The sequence below is a fragment of the Mus caroli genome, unplaced genomic scaffold (assembly GCF_978045245.1).
Source record: "Mus caroli unplaced genomic scaffold, Mus_caroli_1 scaffold_2, whole genome shotgun sequence".
NCBI lineage: Eukaryota > Metazoa > Chordata > Mammalia > Rodentia > Muridae > Mus > Mus caroli.
Genome location: NW_028227257.1, coordinates 176,489,775 through 176,507,602, shown reverse-complemented (window position 1 = coordinate 176,507,602; position 17,828 = coordinate 176,489,775). Strand labels below are relative to the sequence as shown.

General features: G+C 46.0%; 1 protein-coding gene and 1 pseudogene across 3 annotated transcripts in view; one reads left to right on the top strand and one right to left on the bottom strand.

Moving 5' to 3' along the window:
• Camk1d (calcium/calmodulin dependent protein kinase ID) overlaps positions 1-17,828 on the bottom strand; it is a 401,559-nt gene that overhangs the window by 285,171 nt on the left and 98,560 nt on the right. The gene's annotated exons all lie outside the window — the stretch shown is intronic.
• LOC110289258 (large ribosomal subunit protein eL19 pseudogene) lies at positions 8,930-9,568 on the top strand (annotated as a pseudogene).

Genomic DNA, 17,828 nt, shown 5'->3' with positions numbered 1-17,828 from the left:
AGGAGGATTACAAGTCAAGGCATGTCTGAACTTCAGAATGAGTTCATAGACCAGTCTGGGCAAATGGCATAATGAGAGAGAGCTGAGTAGACAGTGTAGCAGAGAGCACTTGCCTAGCAGGCCTGAGGCCCTAGGTTCAATTCCCAGGACTGCTGAAAACACACGGGGTGGGCCAGCTAGATGGCTAAGCGGGAAATGGTGCCTAATTGCCCAAGTTCAATCCCCACAACCCATATGTTGGAAGGAGAGAAATGAACTAATTCACCCAACTTGTTCTTTATCCTACAAATGTACTGTGCCATGCAACTGCACATACACACACACACACACACACACACACTAAACAAACAATATCACTTGCTCATTGCTGGGCCACCTCACTGTTCCTCAGGCCAGCCCTTTCCTAAATACAGATTCTCAGCACAGCAACCCACAGAGGACAAAATACCATCTGACCTTACAAAGGAAACCTACGTACATATGGGCCAGGCCATCAAAGGCTATTTTGGCCTCTTTGTTCCTCTACCAATTCATTAAGTTGAGGAGCACATCTTGTACACAACTCACCCAAACACAGAAACATGACGAAATGGGGCTCTAAAGGATGTCCAAACCGGAGGCCAGCGTGGCATGCTCAGGCAATAGCGACTAGGCTTTCACAACCATTTAGAAATCCACCCTGGCTTACCCTTGCAGTTTATAACTGGGTACCCAGTATTCCAACAATCAGCCCAATAAATCATTTCCTGTACAGATTGGCTCAGGTAACTTGAAAATGTTCCAGTTTCGTAGATATTTAGAGACCAGTGAGTAATGTACTGAGAGCTACAAATACAGAGGAAACCCAACATTGAGTGGATTCCCCCATCCCAGCTCCTCTCTGAGTGTTGGATAGGAATACAAGAAAGGGCCTGGCCCCTTCCACCTCCAGAGTGAAGTCTGCAGAGAATCTGAGTCCTATATTATCCCTTCTCACCCTCCACGGCACTCTCAGAAGCAACCAGCATGGTCATAATCCATCTGACATACAAGTAAAAGATGAACAAAGACTTGGAAACTTAAGGGGGATGCCATCTCTACTCACCCAGCATACGGCAGAGCTGGTAATACTCACTGACTCTAATATCTTCGTATCTATGACTCTTTGCCAAAATAATATGTTCAGAAGTGCCCTTGCTATGGGAGGGAACAGTAAGTTTCCAAATACACGCCATACACAGAGAGCTGGGCGGGGAGGATTGAGGTCACTTTCTGTTTGGGATTGGCCCTGCTTGGCCCTGCTTGGCCATGCATTGTGTTTCTTTGCTTCTGTGAATAATAGAACGTGTCATCTTGGCCTTGATAAAGAGCAAGCGGCGATAACGCCACACAGCCAGGATCTAGCTTTGTCACGAGAGGCATAATTAAATTCTCATAAACCAGACACTACAACTGGCCCATCTGCTTCTCCTCTTAGTCATTCTCTGCTGTACAACCCTGCTGAGCAAGCAGGAAGGGATGGGCATTGCTTGCAATGAACATAGAGACCTTGCTCTGTAGACTAAGATGGACTGCTCAGCCAGGAAAAGTCTCCTCTAAGAAGTGAAGTGTCAGAGGCAGAAGTAACAGGAATGGTGGTACAGGTAACACTGAGAAGTTGCTAAGCCTTAGTGTTATACACTATAGATGCATGATCTTAAAAATTGCAAAGCAGGATTAATGTTGACAGACAGACAGATATCTTGAAGCTTTACATGTGCACACACCCCTAGAGCAGGCCACTCACTACAAGCAACTAGCACGTCTGTTACTGTGTTAGACACATACATACACACACACACACACACACACACACACACACACACACACACACGTGCCCGCGCCTCAGCAAGTACAGGAAAGCACGAGCCTTGTGGGGCTATTGAAGCTGTAAGATCTCTAACATACATCCCACCAGCCGAATGTCCTCAGCAGCAATGTTAACTCTCCTTGAATAAAACCCATGATCCTAGAGCCCATTATACTATAGTCTCTGCCCTAAGAATTCAGATTATCATTGTAACATTGCCATACAGCAGGAGAACAAAAAAAAAAAATGTTCTTTAACCTCGCTCGCCCCCCACCTGTGTGTGTGTGTGTGTGCGCGCGCGCACGTGTGTGCATGTGCGTGTGTGTGTGTTAGGAGTCTTCTTCAATCATTCTTCACATTATTTTTAAGGAGTATTTCTCACTGAACCTGAAGCCCCAGAGTTCCGCTAAACCGGCTGGCTAGCAGGCCCTAGGATCCAACTGTCCCTGGCTCTCAATGCCTGAGGTAGAGACATAGACTGTCACATTCAGTGGTTTAGCTGGGTGCTGGGGATCCAAAGTCAGCTCCTCATGCTTTCTAGCAAGCACTCTGCCTGCGGAGTCAAAGCAATATTCAAACATGATCGTCCACCTCCTGCTCTGCTCTAGTGAAGCCCACATCCTAATTCTGCATGGCCGGTCCGGCAGTAACAGGAAGAAGGGAAGCAAAGGCGCCTGAGGAAGCAGCACACTTGGTTAGCTCTGCATGACATGTATTTATTCACAAGGTGGGGTGGAGCCTGCGAGGAAGGGCTCGAAGGGCTCAGATCTCTGCTTGCTGATGTTCCCACCCATTCTCCCACCAGTCCACTCTGCTTCCACATCCTTGCTCACTTGTGTGCCCCCTTCCCTCCTCTCCTTACCTGCTTTCTCCTCCCTTGATAAAAGTAGCCAGGCTGCCAGACAGCTGTGACACATGCCAACAGGGGACCTGTACTCAGCTGTAAATCCAGCTTCCAGGAGGGGCTTTTTTTTTTTTGGTTCATGCATCTCATTGAATATATTTAAATACATTATATACAGCCCCTGGCTGCAGGAGGCAGAAAGAAAGGCAAGTGCTCTTTCTGAAATCCCAGCAGTAAATAGAGAAGGCACGGGTGTGTGTGTGTATATGTGCATACATGTGTGTGTCTGTGTGTGTCTGTGTGTGTCTATGTGTGTCTACACACACACACACACACAAAACCACATATGTACATATAAAGATATATACACCCTTATGTACATATATTCATATATATATATGTACTTACATGTATTCATGTAGATGTACGTATGAGCACATATACAAATGCATATACACATACATGTATACATTCACATGTATATACACATGCATGTGCGAGCACACGTACACACACAATTCACTGGGTGGACAACAGTGCAATATGATTAAACCTGTACTAAGGGGGGAAATGCATCAACACTGGTCTTAAGGAACCTTGAGCTGGCACTCAGTTCCTCTCTGAAGTGAAGATGGACTCCAAAGGGGAAAGACTGAAAATGTTGCCACAGAAATGAACAGGATCTCTGATGCCACAAAACTCTAAGTCTGGGCCCAGAGCCACGGAGCCACGGAGTCATGGAGCCACATCCTAAGCCTGCCTTTTTTCGGATGCTGCTAGAGTCAGTCTTTCTGGCCACACCCCAGGTCAGCACCTGGGCAGGCTACAAGGCCTCCCATTTATCACATGAGCTTTGAGCTTAGGAGTTTGTACTCTGGTGACAAACTCCTCAGAGTGAGACCTGCCTCTGCTGCTTCAGGGGACCTTAGGCTTCCATTCCTCCTTTGTAACTCAGAGATTGTGGACAGCTCCTGCCTGTGGGACATGGGAGGACATGGTACACTCTCAATACTACTACATAAAGGTCACCTTCTGTTCCCTGGGCCCTGTCATCACTTCAGCTAGGTTTAAAAGCCAAACATTTCATCTCTTGGCCCCCAATCTACATATAGGTAAACTGAGGAACAGGCTAGTAACTGGCAGTGTCTGTCCTTCAGGCATAAGTTGACACCATGACAAGTTCCTTTCACCTGCCTGGAGTCTCAGTATTACAGACTAGCCTTTCTCCAACCAATCCTGCTACCACCAAGGCAACTCTTTCTGAAACACTGCCCACCCTGGCCTTCCTCTACCCCAGAGTCAACCATGCACCCTCTTTATTTACAGTTCAGCGTCTCCACTTTTCCAAGCACAGCCTTCGGCTCCACGGCAGGGCACACTCACCATTCTGTTCCACTGGCTCCCAACTCCCAGCCTCATGCTGGTCATGCGATGCCTCATGGTTGCTCCAACATACCCTCAACTCTTCCCACATCTGTGATGGCACCCACTCATCCTCCATCACCCTCCTCCACTCTCTCAGAGCACCCAGTCACCCACCAGAGCCTAGCATGGTATCACTTAGCAACTGTCACCCGCTGTGCTAGTAAGATCTTATAGCTTTGGGCAATACATGCTTGGGATGCACCAAGGCTTCTCAACCTTAGCATCACTAGCTGGGTTGGATAACACTGTGGGGGAGGATGCCAGCTCTGTGCACTAGGATTTAGCAGTGCTCTTGATGACTACCCACTTACACAAGTAACAACACATACAACTACCAAATGCCCTCCAAATGTTACCACACACCATGGGGAGAGCACACCCCCGATTAACAAGCCCTAGGATATACTTACGTCTTTATATATGTCTGTACATATCATATGAACACTAGACTAACAGATTCTAATTCTTCTAAGCACCACCAGGACAAGACTGCACACAGTGTGAATACATGACATAAGTACATGCATGAGTGGGTACATGTGAAGCAAAGGGCATGGCAAGGCTTTACAGGAGCCCTGAGCATGGGACCCAGACTTGAGCACACACAAAAATCCTCCGTGTTCTTGATAAACATTACAAACAACACACAAAAACTTCTGAATCACCGCACTATCTGGGGAACTGAGCCCGTGCACAGTGCTTTGGATATAATGAGCTCAGTAAAATTTTAGAGAGTGAATAATTTCTACCCCAGAGCAGTATTTGCTGGAGAGAGAAAAAAATCACAGCTAATATAATCAGGGAGTCACTAGTGCCCACACGGGTTAGGCTGAGCACATTTTCATCTTTCTTGTGCTTTCTCTCTTTGCTTAGTGAACAGAAGGGATGGAAGTTGAGAAGCTGTGTGGAGTCACAGAATGGACGGGGGACTTGGAGTCACATGGATGCCACAGAACGGACAGGGGGCCATGAAGTTTGATACCAAGTTCATGGATGATTCACCTGGAGTACAAGATGCCCTAGTGAGGTTGTAGAAGTCACCACCTATAGGAAAAAACTACTTCCGTAGACACTAGATAATAATAATGATGATAAACAGCCAGAACTTTAGACTTCTTCAAACTTTTCAAAAATGCATTTTGGATGGAGCATATATTCTATACAAGAGAGTATTTCGAGGTTCATGGTTGCGTTTGGGAGTTTCCATCTCCTGAGTCGTAAAATGAAATTTCCTGCTAGCCACAGAGATTGCTGTGGGGACTCTCTGAAGCAGTCTGAGGGGAAGTGATTGCATGGGTGGTATTTAACAATGGTTCCATTTATTCTTCTTTATACTGGTCAGAGCTCTCATCAGCAAAGCAAGAGGCACAGAGCTTCATGCTCCACACTTAGTTGATAACACACACACACACATACACACACACATATCTTGCGTCCTAAAAGAAGCACTGCTTAAATGACAAATAAGAAGACTGCACATGCCTCCTGGGATGGATAACCTTATCTAAAAAGTGGCTCAAAGAGTTCAAAGTGTCATTTGACCAAAGTCACAAAGCAAAGGGCAAACTTTATCTTTTCTACTGTATTTCTAACTAGGCTCCTTTCCCCCATAAAATCCTCAACCATAAGAAGAGGTTAAGACATCAACAAGGAAACATGTACAGCAATTCCAGACACACTGGCTTGCCTGCCCCGGACCCTGCCCGAGCAGATTCATCCTGGATAATGCTGAAACTCACTGGCTTCTGGGTGTGGTCAGAAAAGGTGAGCCCAGCCAGGCAAAGTCCACAACGTGAATGAGAGTGATCCGGGTGAGAGAGAAGTCAGACAGCTTTCAGATGGGGAAATGGCTCAGTTGGGAAACATGCCTGTACAAGCAAGAAGACCCACCGCTTGTCTAGAGAATTGGGTGTTGCTACACTCTTCTAATGCCAGGATCATAAAAATCGTCAGATCCCTGGGGTTTGAAGGTCAGCCAAATTAGCCTAAATGGGACCCTTGTTCCCACTGAGAGGAAAAGCAAGATAAGGTGCTAAGAAGATAGCTCATTAGGTTGTGTAAGCCTGGTGACCTGACTTCAGATTCCCATGACACACATAAAACCAAGACAGAATAATAGCACAAATACCTGTAATCCCAGCACACCTACACATGGAGAGTGGAAAGAAGACAGGATAATTGCCCACGCACAGGCCAGCCCAGCTTTGACAACAATAGCAAGGCTCTGTCAAACAAGGCTGAAGATGAGGACAGACACCTGAGGTTGGACTCTGATGTGCTATGGCACATGTACACCCATGCTGTGACATGCACACCCCCACACATGCATACACACATGTCAAATAGATTTTCTTCAGCCCTCCAACCTTACCACATCCAAAACTCCACCTCTCTGAGTATCCCAGCACGGTCACCTACTAAATGACCCACAGGGAGGTCTTCTAGTAAGTCTTTTTCTTCAAGCAGATTACATATAGAATCAGTGTGTCTGCTCCTATGACCAGGTCCCACAATTATACACCAAGATCTTGGCAAGGATGTGCCACTGGGTGATGGTGTCACTTTCTCCCATTAACCACCCCCCTACACATACAGAGAGGTTCCTCAAAATTTACCAGCTAAAGAGCAGACATCCTGCTACACGGTGAGAATCATCTCTTTAAATCATCCGAAGAACAGTCTTGCTCTGTGTGCTTTCAGTCACAAAACCCCCAGAGGGGCCCCTCCTGGATCCACCTGGGGTGGGGCTGAGGGATCAATGCCTATACCTTGGGGCCAGCAACATCAAAGTGTTCCAGCTCTGGCCAGCTTCTCTTTCTTCATTTTTTTCCTTTCTTTTTTTTAGTATACATTTTCTAAGGCAGCCAGAAAGTAAGAAAATCATGAAAAATGCATATGGATTTGGATTGTGGGAAGCACAGGTAAAGCAGGGGCTCTTACCAGGATGAAGGAAGGGGGAGAGGTTCCTAGCACTGAACTAAGAATCAGAGGCATCTGTCTCCATCTTAGACACCTGACATGGTCGCCCTACATGACCTTCTTAGTTCTATGTTCTCAGACTGGTATTTTTTAAAAAAAGACAAAATATAGAGCCAGGTCTAGTGTGCCTAGCGCTCACAAGCCTGCACAGCTATGGCTTCTAACCACCCTCACCCTCTCATCCTCCCCATCCTCCCCATCTTCCTCGTCCTCCCCATCCTCCCCATCCTCCCCATCCTCCCCATCCTCCCCATCTTCCTTGTCCTCCCCATCCTCCCCATCCTCCCCATCCTCCCCATCTTCCTTGTCCTCCCCATCCTCCCCATCCTCCCTATCTTCCCTATCTTCCTCGTCCTCCCCATCCTTTCAATCCTCCCCACCCTCTGTGTCCTCCCCACCCTCTGTGTCCTCCCTATTCTCTAAGTCCTCCCAGTCCTCTCAGTCCTCCCCATCCTCCTTGTTTCTTTCCCTGATCCCCTTCATTTCACTCAGTGTACATGTTCCTATAACAGACTTCAATGATTGATCCCAGCCCAGGTCCTTCCCCATCCAAGTAACTCCTCTGTACTTTCTTGCCATATCCTAGGGCCAATGAATATAATCAGTTCATAAATCAGGCTTTTGCAATATTGTGTACTTCTCAAGCCAATCAGTTGGTTTATAAAGAGACAAATTAGAATCTGTGACAGTTTGACTAACCGCATTTCAAAATTTTAAAACAAGTAATGTTTACTTCAGTTCTTAATATATGGGGCTTACTAAATGTTAAGGGAACTGAAAGCCATAACAAACATAGAAAGAAATTCAACTTTTTAAAATGTTACCAATGGACTGTTTATTAATAGATCCTTCCACTCTAGTTGTATATTTACCACTGCAGATTGTTATTGCCAAAAAGACTTCTACAGCTGTTCTGTAAAAGCCCTGATTTCAGGAACGATCCATGTGACTCAGAACAGGGACCTTATTTCCCATCCTTCCTTGTAGTTAGGCTTAACTATCAGAGCTCTAGCTTGTTCACATCTTGTCTGTCCCTAGTCCCTCCCTTTTTCCACTGCCAGAATGGAGGTCCCCGTGTGGGGCCATGATATCAGTCTACACAGAATATAGCAATACCTAGAAGGAGTCTGCAGTTGGGTGGCTTGGTGGATAACAGTACTTGCTACACAAGCCTGAGGACCTGAGTTCAAATTCCAAGCAATCATGTAAAAGAAAAATCCTAGCACACGGGGCATGGAGAAAGAAAAAGTCCAGATGCTCGCTGGCCTGATAACCTAGCTGAAACAGTGAGCTCCAATTCAGAGCAAGACCCTGTGTCTCCAGGGAATAGAGAGCTACAGAGCAGGATACCTGATGTTCTCTGGACTCTGCTCATGGACACTGATGCATCTCATAAAATACACACACACACACAAACATACCACCACCACCATAAAGACAAAAATAACCTGGGTTGCTGATACTATAAAGAACCACATTGGCCCTGGACTACTTACCAAGATTTGTATACGAGGGAAACACCTAACCGTTTTAATCAAAGAGTTTGATTTATAAATGAAAGGACTAGTGTTTAGATCCTCCCACACACACCCATCCTCATGTAAACACCAGGCAGATAAGGCAGCCATCTGTAATCCCAGCCCTGCAGAAACATCAACAGGATCCCCAGAGCACGCTGACTAGGTAAACTAGCTGATACATAAACTCGGATCCAAATGAGAGCAACACCTGACATCAACTTTGAGCGTTCATTCTCACACATGAATGCACGCACATAGAAACACACACATTCAGCCACAGGAACACACATAAACAAAAATATAAAGATAGAAAATTCAACATAGGCTGCTGCAGCCGCAGCCATGAGTATGCTCAGGCTACAGAAGAGGCTTGCCTCTAGTGTCCTCCGCTGAGGGGGAAAAAGAAGGTCTGGTTGGATCCCAGTGAGACCAATGAAATCGTCAATGCCAACTCCTGTCAGCAGATCAGGAAGCTGATCAAAGATGGGCTGGTCATCCGCAAGCCTGTGACTGTCCATTCCCCGGCTCGTTGCCGGAAAAACACCCTGGCCCGACGGAAGGGCAGGCATATGGGCATAGGGAAGAGGAAGGGCACTGCCAATGCTTGGATGCCCGAGAAGGTGACCTGGATGAGAAGGCTGAGGAACCTGCGCCGGCTTCTCAGGAGATACCGGAATCCAAGAAGATTGACTGCCATATGTATCACAGCCTGTACCTGATCTGAAAGTCAAAGGCAATGTGTTCAAAAACAAGCGGATCTTCATGGAGCACATCCACAAGCTGAAGGCAGACAAGGCCCGCAAGAAGCTCCTGGCTGACCAGGCTGAGGCTCGCAGGTCTAAGACCAAGGAAGCACGAAAGTGCGGGGAGGAGCGCCTCCAGGCCAAGAAGGAAGAGATCACCAAGACTCTGTCCAAGGAGGAGGAGACCAAGAACTAAAGCTTCCCTCGTGTCTGTACATAGCGGCCTGGCTGTGGCCTCACGTGGATCAGTCATTAAAATAAAACAAGCCTTTGTCCGTTGCCCTCTTTAAAAAAAAAAAAAAGAAAAGAAAAAGAAAATTCAGCATAAATTTAATTACATGCTTAACAACCGAGGTATGTTACTGATGCTACACTTATCAATAACCCTTAAATAATACAGAAATGCTTAAGATACCAGACATGTAGAGGAATATTTAAGAGGGGAAAATACCTTACCTACAATAGGTGAGCATGAATACTTCACATTAAATTCTTACCTGACAGCGAGAGATCCTCCCAGACTCTCGCCCTCCCTGCATTCTACCAGCACAACAGACTTCAGCATTTTCATCTTTTCAGAACATGCTAAAACACCCTCAAGAAACCATTCCGAAATTCCACATTTCCAACAGTGATAAAGATTTTTGCTGCACTTACTAGAAAAATGGCCTTTGGTTATAAATGGTAAACATTTTTTAAACTGAAAAGAATAGACTCACTGAAAGACAAATGTCTTAGAGCATTAAAAAGGGGATCTATCGTTTGAACAAATTGGAAATATCCCCTGATATGTTTGTCATTCTAGAGAGTTCTAAAACCGATGCCATCACATCTGACAACATCGTAAGGTCGTCTGGAGGCAGGACAATTAGAAGAAGAAAGAGTATGTGCTAACATCTGAGGCTTTTAGTAAACAAACAAGTTGAGGGTGGAAAAGGAAGGAGAGGGGATGGGAGGGAAGAAAGAGAGTTAGTGGTGGGCAGAAGTGAAATGCTAATGCTTGCTTTATAATTCACTTAAGAGGCAGGGGCACTCAGCAGTGAAGAGCGCCTGGTGCTCCTGCAGAGGCCCTGGGTCAGAGTCCCAGCTCGCAGATGACAGCTCACAACCTTCTGGAACTCCGTATCTAGGAGACCCAGTGCCCACTTCTGACTTCCATGGACACCAGGCATGCCTGTGGCGCACATACAAACAAGCAGGCAAAATGTTTACACACATAATATACAATAAGCCCTTAAAAATTAAAGAGACTAGAATCTAAGCTTATATAGACCCACAAACGCCTTGATTCATTTTTCTATTGAAATTATTTTGGACATAAATAAGAAGGTTTTCCATGAGTCAGAGTCCTCCTACTGGACTCATCCCTACGTTGTCTTTAACATTTATTCTATTACTAGGTCTCAATTCATATCAATGAGATAGTTCTTAATTAGCCAAAGCAAGAAAAGTGAAAGCCACAGGAAAATTCAAGGGAAGGAAGGCTGGAAATAAACACAGGGGCACGTGGCTTTATGGGAGCAGGACAGAAGGTCTGAGAGAGGGGGCAGCCACACCCCTCCCTGTAGACCTATGATTTTCTTGCAGAGAATGTGTGCGTGTACACATACCATATTTATATTACAAATTAGAGTGTACTCAAGCCCCACTACCACACACACACACACACACACACACACACACACACTAGCATGTATTCCTTCAGTACAAACCAGCTGATAAGGAAGAGACTCAAAACTAAGCTGCATACCAGGAATAAACTCAGAGGAGCTTGGCTCGGGACTCGACATTTTCCATTAGTAATCCCCCACAGGTAATCTGGCTCTATAATGAAATTTAAGCTTCTTCTAGTATTTATCTTCATCAGATGTACCATACTATAAATGGCTGAGATTCCGTCTTGTCAGGAACAGCATGATACCTTCTAGGCCTGTGACACATGACCTTGCCAGGGTCCCCATTGCTCCTCTTAGATACTACAGCACTCTCTCTCCCCACCCTGACGAGGAGGCCCGAAATAAACCAGAGGCCTCAAGTCCCATGATCAGTATCATAGGCGATTCTTCCAGCTCCCCAACTGTCTTACTTCCTCATGCTGTCCAAACCTGCAATCCCCACATTGTAAATCAATGTGCATTTTCCATTTATCTTCCTAGAGCTTAGATTCTGAAGACACAACATGAATAGATTGTCACCTCACCATGCAGGAGCCCAGCTGACACCCAGCTGTTCCTACCCCATCCCCAACAGGCAACTTAAAACCTATTCTATCAGGAGTATGAAGGAAAAGGGAAAAGATTTAAAATACATGCACCTCCCACCACCCAACACACACACACACACACACACACACACACACTCACTCATGCATGCATCCACGCTGTACATGCTTGTACACACACAGACATTCCAGACATTGTCAATATATCACTGAAGATTTAGTTCACTCACAAGAGAGCATGAACGAGACCCTGGGTTTGATCTCTAACACGGATAAATAAATAAATAAATAAATAAATAAATAAATAGGGATTCACAGGAAGGTTGACAGCACAGGCACTCTTCTACGCCATAAGGTATAATTAATCTTTTACCTTCGCTCAAGAATTCATCATGTTTATCTTTTATTGTTGTTTTTCTTTGATTTTGTTTTTGAGACAGATGCTCACTCTATAGGCCTAGATGGCTTGGAATTCACTGGGTGGCCTATTTCAAGCTGACCTCAAACTCACTCCAGGCCTCCTGCCTCTCTGGTCTCCCAGATGCTAGGATTACAGCATGAATCACTACACCCAGGTCCTCTGTTTTTCTCAGCATAGCTGTCACTTGTCCCTGTCCTCTACTCTGCCAAAGAGACACAGTAAACTCTACTCACAAGATAAAATACAAAAGAAAGTCCCTTCTAAGCCGCCATACAACGGGAGGCCTGAAATTAGACACAGGAACAGGGATGTGATGGAGAAATGGCTCGCTCTGTAGGTAGGAATATGTGCCATGCAAGCACGGAGACCTGAGTTTACGGATTTGCAGCACCTATGTAAAAATCCAGGCCTGGCTGCAGGTGCCCATAACCTGCGCACTGGAAGGTGGAGACGGGGAGACCCTGGAAACTCTCTAGCCAGCCAGAGCTGGGAGCTTCCGCTCGGTGAGAGGCCCTGCCTCAAAAGAATAAGGTGGTGAGAAATAAGCAAGCACCGGATGCCCTCCTCCATCCTCCTGTGTTCCCAGCTGCAGGTGGGTAGCCTGGCAGCACCAGCTGCATCTTCCCCAAGGTCACCAAGAGCATCTTACTCTATAGTCTTCAGTTTAGCATCCTCAGCCCTCACTGTGATCATCTGGCCAGCTCTGCTGCCACCTCTTACTGGGGACACCGGCAAGACTCATTTTAGAGGCACAGACTAGAGGATAGGAGAGGGCTTTTTGTAGAAGTGGCACCACAAAAAGGAGATGACTGTGGGGCTCAGAAAATATATCATAATGCCATACAAATTTGTTAGTATGACTCTATATGAAAGGTCTAAGGAGAAGGCTCATTGGGCCTGCATTTAATACCCAGATTCCATAGTGCAGCAGGAGCAGCCACACACTCCTGGATTTCCAGTACTGGGAGGATTCTTAAGAGCTGCTGGCCAGCCATTCTAGCCAAATCAGTGACTTCTCAGTTCAATGAGAGACTCTCACCTCAAACCATAAGATAAAGATCTACTATCAACCTCTGTACAGGCACATGCATGAATATGAATATGTGAACATTCACATAAGGAAATTCTCAAAGGTTTCAGCCATTTATAAATGTACACAGTCACGGTGTCTCCCAAGCTGACAATCCATGATGCCTAAGACTGAAGCCAGGGAAGCTAAGAATCCTCCGAGAGCACGACAAACCTGAGAAGGGCTTCAGAAATCAGCTCCCACTCACGCGAAGCAATCTTACATGCTAAGAAAGTCGAAACTGAGGTCAGCCGCAGCCACAGCTGGCTCCTTGTATCCAACTCAGGAAGCTGCATCCCTGCCAAGCCACGCCTACATGCCAGGAGGCAGGAAGGGTACCCACAGATAGATGACTGCAGGAGGCAGGCAACACACCAGTGTAAAAGACCTTCCCTCAGACCACATGGCCACTGGATGGACAGTGCCCTTGGCTGCTCAATCTGTCCTTTTGTTATTCCCTTTTCCTGGTGAACAGAAGCTCACAGCGCAACTGCTGTGTACATCCAGGCCTGGTGCAGTCTCCCCGGGATGGTGGCATTCTAGGCTCTCTGCCACAAACCTCCCACAGTAGAGGGCAGCCCCAGAAGAGAGCATGGGCCCGAGTCTTTAGTCATCAAATCCATCAAATGCTATGCTTGCAAGAGACATCCTTTGCCCAAAGGGGTCACACGGAAGACGAGTGGTGAGGGGTTGGGGGTGGGATCTCCAGTCAGATGTATTGAGCAGAAGCAGGCTAACAGTATTGCTATGGGACTTTAGCGTTTAACAACTAGCAATGGAGGGATGGCCACTGTGTGTCAGGCTGCCTGTAACCCACTTCATATTAACTCAGTGAAGCTCAGCCACACTGTGAGGCACAGGCTTAGCAGGCATCCTCTTTACAGGTGAATTCTATACACAATGCCATAGGGTCTGCATTAATTACTTATCTCATTGTCATGACAACTTAACTGACAAGAAGTAACTTAAGGGACAGACAGTTTGTTCTGGCTCGCTCACTGAGAGTGCAGTCCGCCCTGGAGGGAAGCCATGTGGGCAGGGATTGGCAGCTGGTCCCATTAGCTACCCAGTCAGGAAGCAGAAGACATGAATACTGTGCTTGGTTTGCTTGCTCGTTCCATGTAGACTAGGCCTCTAGCCTGTCGGATGGTGCTGCCCACATCTCCAGTAGGTCTTTCCACCTAATCTAGAAACTTCCTCACAGTTATACCTAGAGGGTTGTCTTTATGGTGATTCTAGATCACTGGACCTAACCTTCCTAATGCACTGACCTTAATGTAGTTCCTCAGGCTCTGGTGACCCCCAAACCACAAAATTATTTTCACTGCTACTTCATAACTGTAATTTTGCTACTATTATGGATTATAATATAAATACCTGTGTTTTCTGATGGCCTAAGACAACCCGCATAAAAGAATCAAGTCATTCATGCCTACCCCATCCCCATCCCTATCCCCATCCCCCATCTCCCAGCTCTGCCCCCACCCCCTGCAAAGAGGTTATGACCTACACAAGTTGAGAACCAATGTTTCAGGGACTATGAAATTGACAATATTAGCATCGCAGAACTGACTAGACTTGGCCTCCAGACCAACTCTGGTGTTTTCCCCTTGCAGGCTTCCAAGGAGTGTTAAGCCTGGCAGCACTTTCTGGTGTTTGTCCCATTGTTGTTTGGTCTATTTCATGACCGTTGGCCATTACACAACAGAAATGGCTATGCTGAGCCATAGAACAGAATATCCCACTCCCAGACATATAGCAACGGAATAAGCAAACTAGAATGGTGCAGCAACGCGAAGGGGACGATTAACATGGGCCCCTAAGTGGAGGGGGAAGGTCAGTAACCCTTCACCCCACATTCCAGCCACCACTTCCTCCTGCCCGGATCTGCACCACGCAATGCAGGGTGCTAAAATATATGGAGGTAGAACATTAGCTCGTGGTGGGGCCTTGAGGATCCAACCTTTGTGTTGTCTTCATCTGTCCTAGGCTAGGCCTCTTCGGTGACACAGCTGCTTCTGAGTCACCCAACCCTCCTTGCACACTCAGCTCACTGTTTTCCTGGATTTGGATGGGATCACTTCCTTTGTCTGTCTTTTCTACATCTCCCCAATGGAATCACACATTGATAGACATGTAAGATTTATGTTTCTGTATGTGTGTTTATGCTACATGTGGGCATAGGCCCTGGAGGCCAGAAGAAGGAATTGGATCCACTGAAGCTGGAACAGTTGAAAGATGTAAGCCACCTGCTGTGGGCACCAGGAACCAAACTCAGATGCTCCGGAAGTTTAGAGTGCCTTCTTAACCACTGAGTCACCTCTCCAGCCCCACACAGATACGTTTATACTATTGGTAAAACCACTTCTTCCAGTCCCCGCTCTCCATGTTAGAGAATATTGGCATTTGCTAAATACCAAGGATAAACCTTCATCTTACTGAATCTTCAAAACTCTTTTAAGCCCAAGAGAATCTTTCTGGTGACAGGGGGATCCATCAGCCAATTCCAGTTACTGGGTACCTCTCCTCGGGGCTGTGCAAAGCAAGCTGTATCTTGCTTCAGGCTTGGAAATGATTGGAAAGGACTTAGGGAGAGCTTCAAAGTCAATCCAATAAAATCAAACTCAAATACACATATAAAGTACAAATCAACCTAACTGTCTCTGCCACAGGGCAACTCCCCAGTCCTGCTGCCTGGGAGGGAACGAGTCAGCGAATTATACAACTTGTAAAGGAATCAATAAAGCTGTTCAATTTTTTCATTAGAGGCTGTGAGAATAGAGGTGATGGATTTGATTTAAGCCATGTGGCTGGAAAGGCTTGCACAAATCAAACTTTTCCAAATAAAAGAGGGCAGCTGATCATTAAAAAGTTATCAAACTCCACTTTCTGCATAGGCTTACATTTTTACATGTGGACTTTTGTAAAGTGGGACCTCAGCGACTAGAAGTTTCTGACCCACTCTCTGAAACACAAAGGCTAAACCATCAGTGACCCCAAACATTATCTCTCAAATTACTTACTGCCTTTTGAAAATCAGATCATGTAATAGAGTAGGTGGAGTCTTGGCTGGCCCCCAAAGCATGACTTTAGCAGATGGTTGTATTAGTCAGGATTGCCCAGAGAAGCAGAAGGGAGATAGATGTGTTATAAGGAGCTATCTCAAAGGAATATTAGAGACTAGCAAGTTCCAAGATCTACAGGGAATTCGATAAGCTAGGGACACAGGAGAGCCTTGGATAGAAGTTCTAGTGTAAAAGTAGACATCCAGACATGTAGGAAAAGCTGATGTCTTTGTCCTAGTTTGTGTCATGGATTGAAGGCCATCAAATAGGAAACACCCAGAAGCTAGCCTTTATCTCCACTTAGGCCTACTAATGCGGTGAGACCATACATATACACATATGGATCTGCCGTAGTTAGCCTGTCAGTTCAGCTGCTCATCCCATTCCAAACTACACAGCCAAGTGTAGTGGTTCACCACCTCCAATCTTAAGACTCAGAAGGTTGAGACTGGAGGACCTGGAGTATGAGAGCAACCTAGACTTCAAACAAGAGACTGCCTCAAAAACAAAAAGAGGAGAGGGAAAGAAGGAGGAGGAGGAAAAGAAAAACCACCTTATAGACAGATTCCAAACTGCGAATAATAATTGACCAACTATGAGGCATCTAGTGATCCAGTGTAAAATTATCATCGTAACAATGATGGAGAGTTTCCACAAAGAATAACATAGGAGCAGAAGAACAGGAGACGCAGGAGTCTGATATCAGTCTGGGATATACAGAGAGACCCAAACATTTAGGGATCACAATACCTGTGGCCAGCTTAGGCACCAGCCTGGAGCCTGGAGCCCAGCCAGGGGATTCTGAGGTGGGACACCTGCCTCAGAATCTTGCCCTGCCTTTGTACAGTCTAGTAAGCCAGTGCCCCAAACAACACCAAAGATGGTCTGAACTTTTTCTTATGGAGAACACCATTCCATGAGACAGACTCATACACTGTATGAGGTATTAAGCCCTGGTTAATCTAAGGGACTGAAAATAGTACATCTTGGTATTTTTAGTATTTTTTTTTCTACTGAGAGTTCAAACCTCCTCTTATCTGTGACCTTGTCTGGATTCATAGGCCCCTAACAAAGTTAACACTGTTGCCAGATAAAGAGGCTCTGTAGTTTTCAGCACTGTGCCCTGAGAGTCACAATTTGAGTCGTACCCAGGGTTATCAAAGTGTTTACAGTCTTGACAGCTAGGGTCTGGATGCTCTGGAATATTAGGCCAGGTCTTCCCATGCCTTCAGCTAGGGACAGGTAGAGGGTAGCAGCCATGTTTGCTACTCAAAAGACCTTGGCAATGAACTTGATATACACAGGCCTGACCACAACTATGTAACCCTGCCTCTACATCCTTCACAACAGGGAGATGAAGGACCCTATAACTAACATAGTCACCCCCATATCCTAGGTACCCCAGGAGCCTAGGGCCAGGTGTCACAGGGCTACTAACCACGGAGGCAGCTACTTGCCCCAGTCCCCAGAATCCAGCACTGCACACACACACCCCTCACCTTCACTCATTGAAATAATCTGCTTCAGCCATATTTGCTAAAAATATCCTCTGCTTCTCTGTTACACTTACTAATACATTCTATTTCAGGCCTGTTTGCATTCTTGCTTAGAAATACCCGAATGAGGAGCAGAGAAAGCATCCAAAAGGGTTCTAACCATACTACCCCCACAGAAAGGCTCCTCTCTGGACCTCTGTGCTCAGCACACAAACCC